Genomic DNA, 20,357 nt, shown 5'->3' with positions numbered 1-20,357 from the left:
TCATGTCTCTCTCCTCAGACCGTTAGTCCTGAATCGCTTCCAAAGAGCTCTTCCAGTCGGCCCCAAAGTGCGAACTCAGCGGGGCGTGGAGTTCGAGATAGAGAAGATTCTGGATTCCCGTTGCCGGTACGGTCGTCTACAATACCTTATCGACTGGTCCGGTTATGGTCCTGAGGAGAGAAGTTGGGTGAATTCGTCAGATGTCCATGCTCCAAGGTTGGTCCGTGTCTTCCACAGAACTCATCCTTCCAAGCCACGTGGGTGTTCAGTGCCCACCCATAAAGGAGAGGGTACTGTCAGGAATCGACTCACCACAGCCACATCTGTCCGTCGGTGCGGACTCCGTCCGGGGTCCCTACGTTCTGCTGTCGTCCGCTCCTCTGCCACCAGACGTCATCCTGGGCCTAGGAACGCTCCTGTAACAGCGGGCGTGTGAGCACGCCGCGTTCCCGCCGGGCCGCGGCATGGGCGCCGCCATGACAGTCTCCATCGGTCAGAGTACGGCGGCCAATCCGGAGCTTGGCCGCACCTCCTTTTCCCACTCCAACCAATGTCTGCACACCAGGGGGTATATCAGGAGCTGCAGGGTGAGCCTGTGGTTGTCCTGAACTTTGTGTCACTCCTGCGACCCATGTGCCTGGATTCCTCCGTGTTCCTGGTTACCTACCTGTTCCTCTGTGTTCCTGGTTACCTTCCTGCATTTCCGTGGAACTACAAGCATCAGCAATCCCTGCATTTGTATTTGGCTCCACACCTATCTACAACCACTGTGTGCTTCAGCCTCAGCAGTAGAGACTCTCTCCAGGTGCATTCCATCACCTCACCTGTGAAGCAGCTTGCTAGCTGCCTGTGCCTAACGAACTACACTGTGGACTTCCACCTGAGTCTCCTGCATCTGCTACCAGGTTTGCTACACATTTATTACCATCTCTGCTGGCTCCACGTTTTAAACCATTCTGGTTCTCACACCAGTGAACTTATCCATCATTACCATTTCCTCCATAGACTCTCAGCTTCCAAGCTGCACCATTTCCATTGCATACTTTTTATTGTTTATTCCTGCACGTTATTCTGCTGCCTTATTGTGTGAACTTTTATGTTAATAAAACACCATTGCGCTGATGCACAGAAACCCAATCCAGCCTCCTCACTTCTTCCATCCTACCTCCACTGACCCACTAGCGCCCCCTCCGGGGACACAAGTAAAACCGAACCTGACACACCTTGGTGCAACCTTTTGGCTTAAAAACAATATTGTGAGGTGCTCAGAATATACTGGAAATGAGTGGAAATGAATGGTATTGAGGTTAATAATACCGTAGGAGCAAAATTACCCCCAAATTCTGTGATTTTAGCCGTTTCTATGTTTTGTTTTTTAAATAATCCAGATACAAAACCAGAACCAAAACTGAAACACGAAAGGGTGGTTTTGGCAAAACCAATCCAAAACCAAAACACGAGCAGGGAATTAGAACCAAAACCAAAACACGAAACACGAAAAGTGCCCGCCGCATATCTCTACATCTAATTAGGGTTACCACCTCATCCCTTTGATTCTGGACACATATTAATTACACAGGTTCCGTGGCTACTGGCTAGCTGACTTCAAGTCTACATTTCCCCTGGTTTTTATAAGCCACAGAACCTTTGTAATTAATATGTGTCCAGAATTAAAGGGATGAGCTGGTAACCCTACATCTAATGTCTATACGCCAAAAGGTGCAAGATGCGTACAAAGTCGCATGTGAAGCACAATGGAACAACGGCGTGAGAAAAAGTCACTGCCGCTTTATACAGATTAAGACTCATTCACACACAGATGTACAAATGTCACACATTAAATTAAACAGTGTAATCTAGCAAAGTAGTTCTGTCACATCCAGTTGTTTATTTATCTGAATAAGATGCATATTTTTAGAAAGAAAGACGGTCAGAATGGCCAAATTGGCAGGACCTGGCGCGCCAAAAGGGGCTATGTGTCGCAACTTCAGTAACAGTGGCTGAGGCTGTACATGTTGCTGAAGGAGAAATCCCAGTGTTCTAGTTAAATTATTACTAGAAAAAACTACAAAGATATGACCTTGTTGTCTTAATTAAAAGTTTCACACAGTTATGTTTAACTCAAATTTACAGTATATGTAATTCCTGCCATCTAAGGGGTCTATTTTACTAAGCCTTGGAAGGAAATAGACGGAGTTAAAGTCCCAACCAAGCAGCTCTAAAATGTCATTTTTCAAACACAGCCTGTGAAATGGCAGTTAGGAGCAGGTTGGCTGGTACTTTGGGGACATTTACTAAGCAGTGATAAGAGCGGAGAAGTGAGCCAGAGGAGCAGTACCCATGGCAACCAATCAGCACTGAAGTAACATCTATAATTTGCATACTATCAAAATATACAGAGCAGCTGATTGGTTGCCATGGGCAACTTCTCCACTGGCTCACTTCTTCGCTTTTAACATTGCTTAGTACATGTCCCCCTTATAAGTCACACATTCCAAATTTGATCAGTAGGTCTTATATTTCTTCACAGGTCTTCATAACAGCTGGGGACATCGAATGATTGGTGTACTGTACTTCTCCAAGTATTGTCTGAGTCTACCATTATTCAATTTTCTTTTGAGGAAAAATTATTTTATAGGAATTCCAGGGTCTGCATTGGGCTGTGCTCAAATAGGAGGGATGAGGAATTAGTAGAACAAAGCAATCAGGTCTATTCTAGGTCATTAGTATGTGCCCAATATACAGCTCAGGGAGGGGGGGATTCTGTAGCTGCCTGATCAACAAGTGAAATTGGGTGAGTAAAATAAAAAATCATTTAATCGCCTTGATTAGTAATTAAAATACAATCAGGAAAAAATATTACGTCAAAGAAATCCTCGCAGTAATAATTAATAATGGTCATCATACAAGATTCTTTTGGTTCAATCCTATTACTTGCGAAGGGGGCAAGTTGCCATTGCAGAGGTGTACAAACGCAGGCAACAGCACCACAGTTCCCGCTCTTTGTGACTTGGGGGTCTATTCATGAAGCAGTGAAAAGAGTGGAGAAGTGAGCCTGTGGAGAAGATGCCCATGGCAACCAATCAGCTGCTCCGTACAATTGTATAGTATGCAAATTCTAAATGTTACTTCAATGCTGATTGGTTGCCATGGGCAACTTCTCCACTGGCTCACTTCTCCACACTTTTCACTGCTTCATGAATACATACCTTGATCTCAGCTCATATTTTCTGATTTTTGTACGCAGCCCAAAGGGTGAGTTTGTTACCATACTGTAAATGTATCATCACGAGTAATGGATTGAACCCTGTGAATATTTCTTTATAAATGATATCATATTATAATGACTAAGAAAACTTTATAAATGTAATGGATGATATTTTGGGGGAATCTCACAAATAATGCTGCAGCACATAATTTTAACATGAAACTATAAAAGTTCAAAACTATAAGTAACACATATATTACAACTGTCTATAATTGTGTCCAGGTATTAAAGAAAAAGCTTGGTAATGAAGGTACTGAGAAGACATCACCATCCAGCTGAAGGCTAATCTAGTCTACAGAACATGAATCCACTGCTGAGCTTCTGAATTTGTTAATCCATACTTCTCTGTATAACAGAATTATATGCAACGTGTTGGTAGTAAGAGATGATCTTTACTTATAGTAACTATGTGATTTTACCTAGGCTTTTTCATTGTGCTTCTCCACTCTTTGTAAAATGACCCCATATAACATAAAATGAAAATTTTTGGACTATCACAGAATATCACTACAGCATAATATGTGGTTGTATCAATCGAAGCTGCTTGGCAATAGAACAGCAGTTCTGTTGTGGCATCTTATATTTTTTAGGCATTACATTCGGCAGTGGTATATGGCAATTACATATGAGGAAAGGAGGGTAAGAAATAAGCCTCTTTGCGGACATCAGTCTCTTGCCAAATAAAACCAATAAACCTGTTTTGTAAACAAAAGGCCATTCAGCATTGAACGAATGAAACAAGAATGAATATAATAAACTCTGAGTTATTGGATAACCACCAATGATTCTGGGGTTGAACGTGGACTAAGATGGTTTTGATAAACACTATATTAATTTGGTATGTTTCTCAATACCCACACTCAGTGTTTGTTAAGGGGAAAAAATTATTTATGTGAAAACCAGATTTTGAATTCATTGCAGAATTATGTTTGGGAAGTAATGACCAACCTAGACTCTTAAAATTTCATGTCGGACGGACTCCGCTCCGCAACTACTGCCCCTCCCCCTATATCCCCCCCCCCTCTTTTTTCCCCCTCTTCTTTCTTTTCTCCTTTCCCCTGGACCCACGTCCCCTTAAAGAAACCGTTCTATTCCTTTATTTTCTTCCTTCCTACATAGCACTGGACCCTTTGGTTTCCAGTTCTTCGTCTCCTACACAACTTCTCTATCAATCGCACCACACTCTTTTACCGCTCTCATAGAGACATTTTTTGTATTTGTAACCATTCTGGCTTTACAGCCTCCTGTTTACTGTTTATACACTAGCAGTTGAATTATATGTTTCTATCATAAAATAAAAATTTATATGATGAAAAAAAAATATTTCATGTCGGAAATGAGAGACGGCTATCGCAGAGAGAGCGCAGTTAGCTTGGAAATGGGATCAATATTTGCAGTGTGCGGCACAATGAAGGAGTGCTGGGCTTTTCACGAACAGCAACATCAAATCTTTTGTTTTTTATCGTTATCCTGAAAAGCTTTCTGCTCTGATGCTTGTGTAAAAATATAATTAGGGTTGTATAATCCACAAAGTAGCACGCTGGAGAGGTTAAGTTTAAAATCTGTTAATGTTAACTGCTGTTTAACTAATATAAGTGCAAAATTGGTAACTCAATATATTAGAGATGTTTTGGTTTTGCAAAAAGAATAAAAGCCCTCTGTGTTTCAGTTTTGTTTTCTGGTTTTGGCACCACACTCACATGTTTTGGTCTTGATTTTATATCAGTATTTTTATTTTTTTTAAACAGCTAAAATCATGTAACTTGGGCCTGTTTGTTATTACAATATTATTTACCTCAATTACATACATTTCTAATCATTTCTAGTCATTTTTGACCACCTTGAGCTCACAATATTGACCACCAATATAGGCCAAAGGCTGGCTGGCTGACTAGACAAAGCGACAGAGCAGCGGCACAAACACACTGCAGTTACTTTAAGAATATAGCACATCTATGAAACACTGCGGCAAAGCAATGGCAGACAGGGTAAAAGTTTAATAAACTATACAACCCCACATAAAGAATGTTTTCAAAAGAAGAGGCCCCAGGGCAGTACAGGTAAATGGAGGTGGAGTATGTAGTGGCAGGCAGGTAAAGCATTGAATGATTATTCGATTAATTAATTAATTTAATTACATTTTATTTTATTTATTAATTTACAAAATTTTAAAGAAAATCACAACTATCTGTTTTGCAGCACCTGAGAAAAGGCCATAAAAGAATATAATGTCAATAGCCAAGGATTTTTAACAAGAGTTGGAAAGAAGTGAAGAAACTGAATATTTGCTCTGCAGAGCTGCAAACTCCTATTCCACCTATCTTACACTAACAAATATTAGGAGGCTGCCCTGCTGCCCATTCTGCTCCCCTCTCCTTCCTAATTGTGTAACACACCCCTGTAGTTTGATAATGTCGATATTACCTTAAAACACAAAGCTATACCTTAAATCACACCTTTACCATGGAGCCACTGCGGCTGCTAGACTTAATACTCACGCTACGTACTTCGTACGCTATTTGCGTACAGAGTCCCGCACCGTGTACGTACTCTGCGTACAAACGCCGCGCTGGGGTTACAAAGTACACACAGCACGTACACACTCAATTGATATACTTTAAACCTTATTCGTAATACAATGCAATGATATGATTACGCTTTAAACCTTATGCAGCAAAGCACTGCAATGATGTTACACCTTAAACCTTATGTAGCGCTGACGGTACAAAGTACCCGCAGTGCGTACACACCTTATCAATACACTTTTAAACCTTATACAGTTAGGTAATGTAATACGCTTTAAACCTTAGCAGGGAAATGAGGACACAACACCGATTTGTAGTTAACCGCTGGGTTCGCTGGGTTCTAACGCCACAGTGGATTATTTGACAGGGGATAACAATACAAATTATACACTACAAGGCTAACAGGATAAATCTACAACAGAATAATGGCTACAGTCAATATACATACGTGAGAATATTCGCTTGCGCAACCTGGACCAGTCCTCCGCTCATCAGGTAGATAGCGTTCAAAGTCTTCTGACCGGCCAGGCAGCAACAGGCTTTTTATATACAACTTCCATAAACAATTCAATGGTTACTGTAATCCCTTTGTTCATTGGACACAGAGATGCATCTTTACATTACAGGAGAGGTCATAGGTTGATTTGAAAAGGTGGGCAATGTCTTTCCCAAATGCTCTTGTGGGTGGTCTCCTCTGGATTCCCGCCGCATACATAATATACAGTAAATACAGTTTATATCTATATTCTACTTCTGCACATAACTATACGCAGGAACATGCAATCTTTCTCTAACCAACACCGGAATGTTACCCTTAAAGTACCCTACAGCTGGATACTAGACATCACCTTATAACCTTAGTCTGTCCCTTCCTATCATGCAAAGGTGAATCCCTTAGTCCTGGAATCATTTAAACTGTTGATACTTGCTGATGTGGTGCAGGGGAGCTATGTGTAAAATGTGCACTATTTGGGTTAAATATGTAATGTTCTGATAACCCCCTATGCGCTCACAAACTCCGCCGTAAATACCCATACCACACGCAGGATCGCGGGAGCGACCATATGCAAATTGCACGCGCAGCGGGCATGTGTGTGTGGTTAGTACATGATGTATGCATTACAATATTTTTCGACTTTGACAGTCCACCCTTTGGCAGTCAACAATAACTGCCACTATCTAAACATTAAACAGAAAAATATACAATACAATATCTACAGATGATTGGATGGTAGGAGGAGAGGTGTAGGTGGGAAATGTATGACCTAGTGGGATAGTAAAAGCATGTATGTATGAATTCATGTCTGAGGGGCATGTATTATCGTGCCGTATATGTTCTAGATAAACTTCGAGGTATTGCGAAGTATACATTAAATCCTTCTTATCCCGTATTAAGGGTCTGTAAGTGGGCCAACAAACACTACCGAGCTCTTTTCGGCTTCTTGTTCCAACAAATGGGGTGCACATTTAGTTGATGATACATGGAGGGGGAACATATGTGAATGCTAATATATGGATATCACCTGTCGACTATGTGTGTCACTACCTGAAGGTTGTAGAGATGAAGATAAGACACATATCAAAAATACATTCACATAACATTTGCGTAATCATTCTTGGGTGTAGTTGGTGTCTTTTCCGGGTCTATGTATCTGGGCAAAAGGGGAGACAAAGGAAAAACGGGTGAAAGAAACGGGTCGTGGAACTCATTTGCAATCCTTATCATAACATTGTTTCTATGGATGGGTCGTAAATTAAATCTGCTGCTGTAACAATGCCCCCGCTCCTTAGACTCATCAATTTTGTGCCGTGCTTGCGCCGCGTTAAAATTCGAACACCCCTAAATATCAAGCCAATAATTATGACGACTCCCAGGATACAAAGGAGAAACTTTCCTACATTCATAATAACATTTTGAGCCCATTCTCCTAAACCTGAGAACCAATTGCGTGGGTTCAACCATGAGACCCAGCCGGTCAGTTCATTACTCACAGCAGTCAGGGTAAGGTTGTGTCTCCTTCGGAACTCCCACTTCAACTGCAAGATATTGTCCATCTTTTGATCGATGATCTCGGTTGGGTCATCAGTGCAGTTTGTAATATACGTGCAGCACTTCACACCATATTGAGTTGCCAAAGTGACACAGTAACCACCCGTCACGGCTGTGATATAATTGAGGACCATCCTGTGCTGGATCAGTTCCGTTTTGTAAGCTTGCAACTCCCTACCCAAATACTTGAAGGTGTCGTCCTACATCTCAGTGATATTATCTATCAGGTTCGCTAGCGCATGGATATACCTATAATTTATAATTCCTCTGGCAGTACGGGTGATGTCTAATGCGAGAAGGAATTGAATCCCGGTGGATTCGTGGATCAAATCAGAGGCTACGTGCTCTGTCCTATCTATGAGGTGTCTCTTGACAATGTGTTCATAATGAGTATGAGTATAAGGAGCTTGAGCACTGCGGTGAACGTCTTTCATCTTATCATGGGTTATGGTCATGACCTCTGGCAACACTCTTCCAATGTAACACAATCCCTCTGAGTTTGGGGCAAGCCACTTATACGCCTTCCTCCCACATATGAAATAGGCATCATCGGGGAGAACATATGGGACAGAATATGACATTACCATATTACATACTTTCCAAGTGAAAAACCCAATCCCTAGTTCTCTCATCTGTTCAGTACAAGTATCTGGCTGTATGATATGCGCACAGTACCCTGGTGATACTTCTCCAACCCGCATGGTCTTGCTTCCTTGAGTATACCTATACCGAAAATACCTTCCATTGTTGGCTATTTGGCGTATAAGTTCAGAGTCTACGGGTATCCTATTAGCTCTGTGCAAAAATGCCATGGTTTGGTTATTCCATGTCACCTCCCAATTTCCTGGTTTTTGGGAATTGGAAATGTTGAAACACACTAAGGATCTATCTACATGATACTGGTGGAGCTTCAAACTAGGGGGCCTAGAAATATTAAATTTCTTGTCTACCGGTCTCCCACCCCGTAATTCGAGTACCTCATCTATTGCTAAAGGGTACGGTACTAATCCTGACTTGCTCTGACCTTGAGGTACTTGTGAGCACACCCAGCATTCTGTCTGGTTTAAGACCTTACCCACTAGTGAGTGGTAATCACTCAATGGATGACGGTCCATGTTGATATTAAGGCTGGACTAACATCTCTGGAGGCACCCATCCTAAACTATGTTCTCACAATTTTTACAAATGCAATTTTCTTCTGCCAATAACCCTTCACAGTGCCTCCTAGTTCCCTGACTACCAGATCGTTTTCTGATACTCACCTTTGCTCGATTGATGTGTTGCTCTTGGAATTCTACAAATCCGTCCTTGCCATCAGAACCCATTCCAGATCCTTTCTCGACCTCTCTGGTACTCTCACCGAAACAGACTGTTCTGGTCAACAACAGGGTTAACAGGAAAACCCGGAATGCAGTCTCTTGGGGTAAGTCCATCTTGTTAAGGGGGAGAGAAAGGGAACAAGAAGGGGGAGGAAAGGAGGGTAATGGGAGATGGAGAAAAAAAATAAAAATAAAGGAAAAGAAAACTGGTGCGACAACCGCCTCTGGTCTTGTTGTTCTCCGCGCTTAGGTGCCGTGACAACAGTACTGCCTCTCAGCCTTCCCGACAAAGACACTCCAGTGATACGATGTTCTCTACACTCTGCTCTTTGTCATGGGTTCTCTCTGGGTCAGCGACCTTCTTACAGTGGGACAAGTGGACCCAAGTCTCTCTTTCGGCAACCTTTAATGCTGTTGTGCTGGTTAGTAAGACTTGGTACGGTCCTTCCCACCTGTCAATGAGGCAACCTGAGCGTAGAAAATTTTTAATCATTACATAATCCCCAGGTTCAATGTCATGACAATTACTGTTCGGTAGGTCAGGAATCACCAGCTTTAGATTTCTGTTTTGATTCCTCAGCTGCTGGCTCATCTTAACCAAATATTTTACAGTCACTTCGTTATTGCATTTCAAATCATCCTGGGGGTCAATCATTACATGGGGTTGTTGACCAAAAAGAATCTCAAAGGGTGATAGGTTAAGTGGGGACCTGGGAGTGGTTCTGATGCTGTACAATACAAGTGACAAAGCTTCTGGCCAGTTTCAGCCACTTTCAGCCATCACTTTGCTCAGCTTGTTCTTAATAGTGCTGTTTACTCTCTCCACCTTCGCACTTGCCTGTGGGCGGTACGGAGTATGCAGCTTGCTATTAATTCCCATCAGTTTGCACATAACCTGAAAGACTTCACCTGTAAAATGGGTTCCCCTATCGCTTTCAATTATCCTAGGGATACCATATCTGCCCACAAATTCCTGCACAATTTTCTTTGCAGTGAACGTAGCAGTATTTGTGGCAGGAGGGAACGCTTCTACCCAATTGGAAAACACATCAATACAGACTAACACATATTTTAAATTTCTGCAGGGTGGTAACTGTATGAAATCAATCTGTATTACCTGAAAGGGGCCGTCTGTCGGCGGGATATGGGATGGTTCTGTTGGTATTGACTTTTCATTATTCTTCCTCAAGCAAATAAGACATGTCATTGCTCTCTTACCCGCATGAGAAGAGAATCCTGGCGCACACCAGTAGGCTCTCACCAGCTTACACATACCCTCTTTACCCAGATGAGTTAGACCGTGTGCCGCCTCAGCTAAGCTTGGAAGATATGCTCTGGGGACCACTGGCTTACACTGTCCATCTGTCCAGAGTCCTGAGGACTCCTGGCCATACCCCTTTGACCTCCAGACTGCCTTTTCCTGTGGAGAACACAAATTTTGCATTTCACTTAATTTTTGTGTGTTGACGGTGTTGAATATCATCAGTGATGTGATATCTGTTTGTATGGGGGTGCTGGCTGCTGATTTAGCAGCTTCGTCTGCCCGGCTGTTACCAAGTGACACTGGGTCTTGACTGTAAGTGTGGGCTTTGCACTTGATAACAGCCACTCTGTCTGGTTCTTGTATCGCTGTTAGAAGCCTTTTTATGTGGGATGCATGCGCTACAGGTGTGCCAGCTGCCGTCATGACATTTCTGAGGCGCCATAGGGCCCCGAAATCATGCACTACTCCAAAGGCATACCTAGAATCTGTATATATATTGGCTGACTTTCCCTTAGCCTATTCACACGCTCTGGTTAGAGCGACCAGCTCAGCAACTAGTGCTGAGTGCGGTGGGCCAAGGGGCTCAGCTTCTATGATACCTCTGTCATCTACGACTGCGTATCCAGTACACAGGTCTCCCGAGTCCGTCTGTCTGTGGCAACTACCGTCAGTGTAAAAAGTAAAATCTACGCCTTCCAGTGGGTTGTCACTAATGTCGGGTCTTGCAGTGAAAGTTTGGTTCAGATATTCCATACAATCATGTGTGTCAGTGTCTGTACTAAATCCTCCTTCACCATCATTCTCATCCTCCACCCTTTGTGCCTGTCCAGGCACACCTGGCAGATAAGTTGCAGGATTTAGTGCGCTGCATCTCTTTATGGTGATGTTTACAGGGGCCATTAGTGCTAATTCCCACCTTGTAAACTGTGCAGATGAGACATGTCTGGTTTGGGCAGAGTTCACTAAGGCTGACACTGCATGAGGTGTATGGATGGTCAGGTTGTGTCCTAACACTACGTCTTCGCTTTTACTCACTAGCAAAGCTATCGTTGCAACACTTCGCAAGCATGTGGGGAGAGACCTCGCTACGGTGTCCAGCTGTGCACTGTAGTAAGCTACTGGCCTGCTGGCATCACCATGTCTTTGAGTTAGGACACCTGCCGCGCACCCAGCACTTTCCGTACCGTACAATTCAAAGGGTTTCCCATAATCTGGCATGCCTAATGCAGGTGCCTGTGATAGGCACTGTTTGAGTCTCTCAAATGCCAGTTCGGACTCATCTGTGTGAGAGATCCGATCTGGTTTGTTCGAGGAGACCATTTCTTGCAAAGGTAAAGCAAGTATGGAGAACCCTGGGATCCAGTTTCGGCAGTACCCACACATTCCAAGAAAAGTGCGGATTTGTTGCTGGGTTTGTGGCAGAGTCATGTCGCGAATCGCCTATCAGCGGTGAGGTGCCTAAGTCCTTGTGTCAAGCAATGTCCCAAATATTTTACCTTGGTCTGGCACAACTGCAACTTTTCCTTTGAAACCTTGTGTCCCATATTAGAAAGGTGAAACAGAAGCTGTTTTGTGTATTTCAAGGATGATTCGAGTGAATCAGAACACAGCAGTAAGTCATCTACATAATGTATTAATACTGATCCGCTCTCAGGTTCAAAGGATTGTAAACAGTCATGCAAAGCCTGGGAGAAAATACTTGGGCTGTCAATGAAACCTTGGGGTAGGCGAGTCCAGGTGTACTGTACTCCCCTGTATGTGAATGCAAACATGTATTGGCTGTCAGGGTGCAGAGGGACCGAAAAGAAGGCAGAACAGAGGTCAATGACAGAGAAAAAATTTGCAGTAGGGGGAATTTGCATGAGAATGACAGCTGGATTTGGCACTACAGGGAATTGGCTCTCAACTATCTTGTTTATCCCCCTTAGATCCTGCACTAGCCTGTAACCCCTCCCCCCACTCTTTTTCACAGGGAAGTGGGGACTATTGGCAGTGCTGGACGTCCTAACTAGGATGCCCTGTTGTAGCAAGCGTTCTATGACTGGGTACACTCCTAATTCCACCTCTGGCTTCAGAGGATACTGTGGGATTTTTGGAGCTATCCTACCATCTTTTACTTGCACTACTACAGGAGCTACATTCGCCATCAATCCAGTGTCTTGTCCATCTTTGGTCCAGAGGGATTCCGGTATCTGGGAGATCATTGCCTCTACCTTGGATGGACACTTGTCTATAACAGCAGAGTGTGACATTAACCTTTGTGGGGTGTCTAACATATCCTGAACTTCCTGAACGTGATTCTCGGGTATATCTAAGAAGACACCCTCAGGAGTACAATATATGACACACCTCATCTTACACAATAAATCTCTCCCAAGTAGATTAGTCGGAACCGATGCAGCTAGCAAAAAGGAATGCTTGGTCTGCAAAGGCCCTATCGTAATCTCCGCTGGTCTACTTAAAGGGTAGTGTTGCACTATTCCTGTTACTCCCATTGCTGAAATTGTTTTACCCATGGTTTTCATACCTACCGTTGAATTTAACACTGACCTGGCCGCCCCTGTATCTACAAGAAAAGGTAGTGATCTACCAGCTACATCAACTGTGATCTCAGGTTCACTACCTAGGCTAGCAATCAACTTCACTGGCTGCAGACTACAAGTGTGGCCTAACCCCTATTATGTATTGTGACCCTCCCGCAGCTATAATATGTATGGGGGGTAGCTGAGAATTTTCAGAGGTCTGCCAGTCCCTCCTAGGTGGGTACCTCCTTGTTTCCCCTGCATGCGGCTCATAACTCCTCCTATGCGATCCCTGATCCCTATTATGTGTGTTATAATGTGGTTCATATCCTGGTCTAGGGGGTCGACATACCTTATGTGTGCCTTTATAATTACAGTTCCGTGCAAAATGTCCTTCCCTCTGGCAGTTATAACATACTACTACATGCGACTTACCATCAGGGGTCTGGGGTTTTGGCTGATGTGGTTTGGTTGTAAGGGCACTTATACTTACTGTCATCAGCTTATCCCCCCATGACTCCCTGTGCTTAATGATGTTCCGATCGTGCTCGATAGCGGACTCTCTTAATGCAGCCACGAGATACCTCTCCAGTTAGGTAGAGAGGTTTGTACCCTGGTTCTTAGTGTGTCTTTTAACCCGTCCATTAATACTGACACAGTTACCTCCCTGTGATGTACATTTTCCTTAATGTCCTCGACCCCAGTGTATCTAGCCATTTCCTGCAGTGCTCGATGGAAATATTCAGATGCTGTTTCACCTTCTTTTTGTCTTATGGAAAATATTTTATTCCATTTGACAACAGTAGGAAAATATACTCCTAATTGCAGATTGATCTGTCATACATTCACCTTAGTGTATTCATCAGTGAGAGGTACTTCTACATCTAATTTACAATCAGTAATGAATTTCCCGAGGTCAATATTGGAGGGTAAACATGCCCGTAGCACTGTTCGCCAATCTTTGTTTGTGGGTTCGGTGGCATTACCTAATTCTTTAATAAACCTCTGACATGCAGCTAGATCCTTTCTGGGATCGGGAAATTCAGACATAATTGTCCTCAATTCTGTCCGGGACCAAGGACAATGCATAGCAATGTTCCTGATGGGAGTGATTCCCTGAGCGTCAGTCTTCCCATTGGGGACTGCGATCACCCTGCCAGGATTTAGTTCAATTACATCGTTTTGAGTTGACTCTACAATCTGAGGTGCTATTGTCTCTGCATAATGTACGGTACCGTACTTACCTGTGGACACGACCTCACCTATCCCTCCGCTAGGGGCCTTTACTACTGCTCTTACTGGTTGGGCCGTGCCCACCTGGGTGTCTTGTATGGTGGCTGCTAGAGAGAGTGCCGATATCGTGCTGGGCTCATCTTCTTGGTCGCAGTCCTGAGGGAAGTTTAAAATGGGATACAACTTGCACGGGTTATCATTAGTACATTTATCAACTTTACTCTTATCATATACCAGTATGCCATTGTCTGTAGCCACTTTCTCCCCTACAATATACGGTGGTGGTGGTGCGGTTGCCATCAGTTTCCTGCTAGGTTTGGAACCGGCTGCGTGAGCTAGTTCCCTCTGCATATCGCCCTCTTGCTGCCATAAATTTAAACAGTTTGTGTGTCTGACCCTTTGTTTTCGGGTTTTTATCAGACATATCCTAACCCTTAAATTCTGCATCACCTCTGGTTCAAAACTGCCTACCTTAGGGAACGGTTCCCTATCGTCCGCAGTCATACGTTCCCATTCATTGCAAAAAACTTCAGTGTTTATCCAAGCTTCTCACACATTATGTACCTCGCTGACCCTTTGGGTCGCGGTACGTCAACCTGAACCCTGGTTGAACGTCCCTTACTTGAGCAACTGGCCCCCATATTTTGCAGGTATTGCCTTCTCAGCTAATTCCCACAAAAAAACAAAATACTCAATATAAGGCAACAGTGAAAGTTCTACGAGTGCTTTCACCCACTCACCGCCCACGTTGGCCAATACCACCAAACTCTGTCGTCAGCACCGTTACGTACCCAACCTAGGGCCCCTATGTAACCTCTATTTACTGGAAGTATATGGGAGTGACTTACACTTTCCAGTAAATATTGGTTGTTGGAGATTTCCTCAGTGACCAGCAAAACTCCCTTAAAACAAAAAAAAATTACACAAATCACGCTTGCGTTTGCTACACCCAGCGCTAATGATCCCGCAATTTATCGCAAAGCTTGTAAAAAGGGTATCACCTTGCGCTAAGTATTGCACTCACGAACGCGCGGTCCAATCGCACAGCGTATAGGTAACTGTTGATTATCCGCCGTACGACCAATGGAATCGATTTTTCAGGCTGCGAAACCTCAGCCGGAGCGTATCAAAACGGGCCTATATGGGTTTCTTCGCTAACCCCCTGGGCTGCGGTATCTAAACAAAAACCTCGCTGACCTTTGGTCTGCGGTACTCTAAACCTTCGCTGACCCTTGGTCTGCGGTATCTGCTACTTTGCTCCTTTGTACTTCAATCTATGTTAACGTGCGCAAGCTATTCTCACGCCACCAAGTCTCCACTCACCTGGTATGATCTCCTACGGGATCCCAAATTCCCTGGGTCCTCAAAACCTTTATTGTTTGCACACTCACGTTCGTTCACTCAAATACACTTTGGTTTTTCTGTACAGAAAATTAACTTTCATTCAGATAAACAGCCTTGGTACCAGAGGTAATACAGTAAAAAAGGTTTTGTTTAAATAAAATCTTGGAAACTGAGCAATTTGTGCTATTGTCGCGTGGCTACCGTCCCGCGCGTAAACTAAACAATGCTATTGTGTAATTTGTACTTAGCGGCTGTACCCTTACGCACGTTGCGTAAACACGCGACCGTGCGTATGTCTTTACGTTGCGTACACAGTCCCGTTCTTTGTCCGAGACACGTGTACAAAGACTGTACGTCCGCAGTAGTACAAATCCCACACTTCTATAAATGTATAAGCGATATTACCTATAATCGTTTACTTAACACAACACAGTATGTTTCTGTATAAACCTGTTTAACTAGGCCAGACTGTATTTGTGTTTTACGTTTTACTTCCTTAATATCTAGTCTATGTTTTAACTAAATAGCAACAAATTTCTCAGCACAGGTCAAAATGAATCTAATAATCAATACTTATGGCAACAATGCGAGCAGGTATACAAATTACAAAGTACAGGTGTATGCGTGTGTTGTGTGCGCATTTGGCGCCAAACAGAAATTCACAGATTTTTAAAATAGCTTTGCGTATTTACCTTACGGATCCCACCAGCATCCCAACAAACCATGCAGAGCAGATGCCTATCTTATCAGCAATTGAGATAGGGTTTACCAGTGTATTCTACGGCCAGGAAAAGGCTTACGTAGGATACCTGACCGCCCTTTGCTGATAGATAAAGTCTGCTATCACCTGCTAGGTTGTGGGTATGAGGAAAAACCGGACGATGCCCCCAATTGATAATGTCGATATTACCTTAAAACACAAAGCTATACCTTAAATCACACCTTTACCATGGAGCCACTGCAGCCGCTAGACTTAATACTCACGCTACGTACTTCGTACGCTATTTGCGTACAGAGTCCCGCACCGTGTACGTACTTTGCATACAAACGCCGCGCTGGGGTTACAAAGTACACACAGCACGTACACACTCAATTGATATACTTTAAACCTTATTCGTAATACAATGCAATTATATGATTACGCTTTAAACCTTATGCAGCAAAGCACTGCAATGATGTTACACCTTAAACCTTATGTAGCGCTGACGGTACAAAGTACCCGCAACGCGTACACACCTTATCAATACACTTTTAAACCTTATACAGTTAGGTAATGTAATACGCTTTAAACCTTAGCAGGGAAATGAGGACACAACACCGATTTGTAGTTAACCGCTGGGTTTGCTGGGTTCTAACGCCACAGTGGATTATTTGAAAGGGGATAACAATACAAATTATACACTACAAGGCTAACAGGATAAATCTACAACAGAATAATGGCTACAGTCAATGTACATACGTGAGAATATTCGCTTGCGCAACCTGGACCAGTCCTCCGCTCATCAGGTAGATAGCGTTCAGAGTCTTCTGACCGGCCAGGCAACAACAGGCTTTTAATACACAACTTCCATAAACAATACAATGGTTACTGTAATCCCTTTGTTCATTGGACACAGAGATGCATCTTTACATTACAGAAGAGGTCATAGGTTGATTTGAAAAGGTGGGCGATGTCTTTCCCAAATGCTCTTGTGGGTGGTCTCCTCTGGATTCCTGCCGCATACATAATATACAGTAAATACAGTTTATATCTATATTCTACTTCTGCACATAACTATACGCAGGAACATGCAATCTTTCTCTAACCAACACCGGAATGTTACCCTTAAAGTACCCTACAGCTGGATACTAGACATCACCTTATAACCTTAGTCTGTCCCTTCCTATCATGCAAAGGTGAATCCCTTAGTCCTGGAATCATTTAAACTGTTGATACTTGCTGATGTGGTGCAGGGGAGCTATGTGTAAAATGTGCACTATTTGGGTTAAATATGTAATGTTCTGATAACCCTCTATGCGCTCACAAACTCCGCCGTAAATACCCATACCACGCGCAGGATCTCGGGAGCGACCATACGCAAATTGCGGATATGTGCACGCACGACGGAACAAGTGCACGCGCAGCAGGCATGTGTGTGTGGTTAGTACATGATGTATGCATTACAATATTTTTCGACTTTGACAAGTTTATTTATGATGTGCACCAATCTGAGTTTTTTCTCACAAATCTAGTCCACAAATGGTGCAAGATGGAATTGTCCTTGGGCCATCCCACCCCTCCCACCCCTCCCACCCACCCACCTTTATGTTATATATTTATTTTAAAAGGACTTGCATAATTTAAACCATGCACTTTAGTGACAGGGACTGCCACTTCTGTAGCTGAAGTGCTTGGCTTGTTTGAGCCCTCACAAAACAATTTTTTTTAAGGACTACAACCAATCATCAATGGGGAGGTTGATGTTGAGGGTGTTAGCGATGGAGATTACATGTGCTGGTCCAAACTGCTGGTAGCTGATACTAGACTGCCTGTTATTAGTAGAGATGTGCGGCGGGCACTTTTCGTGTTTTGTGTTTTGGTTTTGGATCTGGATCCTCACTCGTGTTTTGGATCTGGATTGGTTTTGCCAAAACCACCCTTTTAGGTTTTGGTTTTGGATCTGGATGATTTTTGAAAAAAACCCACAAAACCAGCTAAAATCACAGAATTTGGGGATAATTTTGATCCTACGGTATTATTAACTTTAATAACTTAATTTCCACTTATTTGCAGTCTATTCTGAACACCTCACACCTCACAATATTGTTTTTAGGCCAAAAAGTTGCACCAAGGTCGCTGGCTGACTAAGCTAAGCGATCCAAGTGGGCCGCACAAACACCTGGCCCATCTAGGAGTGGCACTGCAGTGGCAGATAGGATGGCAGATTTAAAACACAGGCCCCAAACAGCACATCATGCAAAGAAGAAAAAGAGGTGCAATGAGGTAGCTTGATGGCTAAGCTAAGTGACACAGGGTGTGGACAGTCATTAGTTAGACACTATATGGTCGACAGTCAAAAGTCAGACAGGGTCAAAAGTCAGACAGTCAAAAGTCAGACAGGGTCAAAAGTCAGACAGTCAAATGTCAGACAGTCAAATGTCAGACAGGGTCAAAAGCCAGACAGGGTCATAAGCCAGACACAAATTTATTATTATTTTTTTGTGTGTTTTTCAACATTTTTAACCCAAATTTGGAGAAATTCATCCCCTCGTGGGCGCCAACAGAACCCAAGCAGCACATCATGCAAAGAAGAAAAAGAGGTGCAATGAGGTAGCTGGATGGCTAAGCTAAGCGACACAGGGTGTGGTATAGCTCACGAGACAGTTAAAAGATAGACAGTCATTCCTTAGACACTATATGGTCGACAGTCAAAAGTCAGACAGGGTCAAAAGTCATGGAGGAAGAGAGATGCAAATGCACACTCCTAGCACTAAGAACACTGATAGTAAAAATAATTTAAATAAACTCTCACAATTAAAATGGAGTATAGTTGAAGTTCTTAGCACACATTTGTGCAAATATGCGGGCCCATGTACCGCGGCCAGGTGACTTCATCACATGGGTCCCTAACATTCCTAATTCTATCACATTATATAAATTTATACAGGACTTACCTCTAAATATTGGATGAGATTTGGCTGGGTTTGGTGAAGAAGTGGGTCTTGAGAGCCCGTTTGAAGTTTTGTAGAGAGGTGGAGAGTCTGAGGGGGAGAGGTAGGGAATTCCAGAGAAGTGGTGCAGCACGTGAAAAATCTTGGAGGTAGGAGTGGGAGGAAGTAATCCGTAGGCAGGAGAGTCGGCGAGCATTAGCAGAGCGAAGAGGACGGGTGGGAGTGTAAAGCAAGATAAGATCAGAGATGTAGATGGGAGAGGAGTGGGTGAGGGCTTTGTAAGCAAGTGTGAGAAGCTTGAACTGGATTCTGAAAGGGAAGGGGAGCCAGTGAAGGTCTAGTAAGAGAGGAGAGGTGGACGTAGTGCGTTTGGTGAGGAAAATGAGCCGGGCAGCAGCATTGAGGATAGATTGGAGTGGAGAGAGGTATTTGTCAGGAATGCCAGTCAGAAGGAGATTACAGTAGTCCAGTCTGGAGATGACCAGTGAGTGGATAAGAGTCTTAGTAGCATCCTGGGTCAGAAAGGGTCTGATCCTGGAAATATTTTTTAGATAAAAACAGCAGGTTCGTGAGAGGTGCTGAATGTGTGGTTTGAAGGAGAGGGAGAAGTCAAGGATTACTCCAAGACAGCGCACTTGGGGGGTAGAGGAGATAGTAGTGCCATCAATAGATAATGAGATTGTAGGAGGTGAGGTTATGCGGGAGGGAGGGAAGATGATCAGCTCGGTCTTAGACATGTTAAATTTAAGAAAGCGCTGGGACATCCAGGAAGAGATAGCAGAGAGACAGTTGGAGATACGAGTGAGGAGAGTAGGGGAGAGGTCTGGAGAGGAAAGATAGATTTGAGTGTCATCAGCATAGAGATGATATTGGAAACCAAAAGAACTAATGAGCTTACCTAGTGAGGACATATAGAGAGAGAAGAGAAGAGGACCAAGGACAGAACCTTGGGGTACCCCTACAGTTAGTGGAAGTGAGGGGGAGGTGGAGTCATGAGAGGAGACAGAGAATGGTAGGACGACAACCAAGAGATGGCAGTGTCAGGCAGACCAATGGAGTGAAGGATTTGCAGTAGGAGAGGATGGTCCACAGTGTCAAAAGCAGCAGAGAGATCAAGTAGAATAAGTAGAGAGTAGTGTCCCTTAGATTTAGCAGCATGGAGGTCATTGCATACTTTTGTA

At 43.5% G+C, this 20,357-nt stretch overlaps 1 long non-coding RNA gene across 1 annotated transcript in view; it reads left to right on the top strand.

Moving 5' to 3' along the window:
* The window catches only part of LOC134970135 (uncharacterized), a 47,431-nt gene extending 42,520 nt beyond the window's left edge, over window positions 1-4,911 (top strand). Inside the window, exon 4 of the long non-coding RNA XR_010189686.1 lies at window positions 3,491-4,911. This is a non-coding gene — a long non-coding RNA (uncharacterized LOC134970135). The remainder of the gene's footprint in view (window positions 1-3,490) is intronic.
* The last annotated feature ends 15,446 nt before the right edge of the window (window positions 4,912-20,357 follow it).

Source organism: Pseudophryne corroboree, chromosome 11 (assembly GCF_028390025.1).
Source record: "Pseudophryne corroboree isolate aPseCor3 chromosome 11, aPseCor3.hap2, whole genome shotgun sequence".
In the NCBI taxonomy this organism is placed as follows: Eukaryota; Metazoa; Chordata; class Amphibia; order Anura; family Myobatrachidae; genus Pseudophryne; species Pseudophryne corroboree.
The sequence above is the reverse complement of the archived record's forward strand: the minus strand, read 5'-3'. Positions and strand labels throughout refer to the sequence as shown.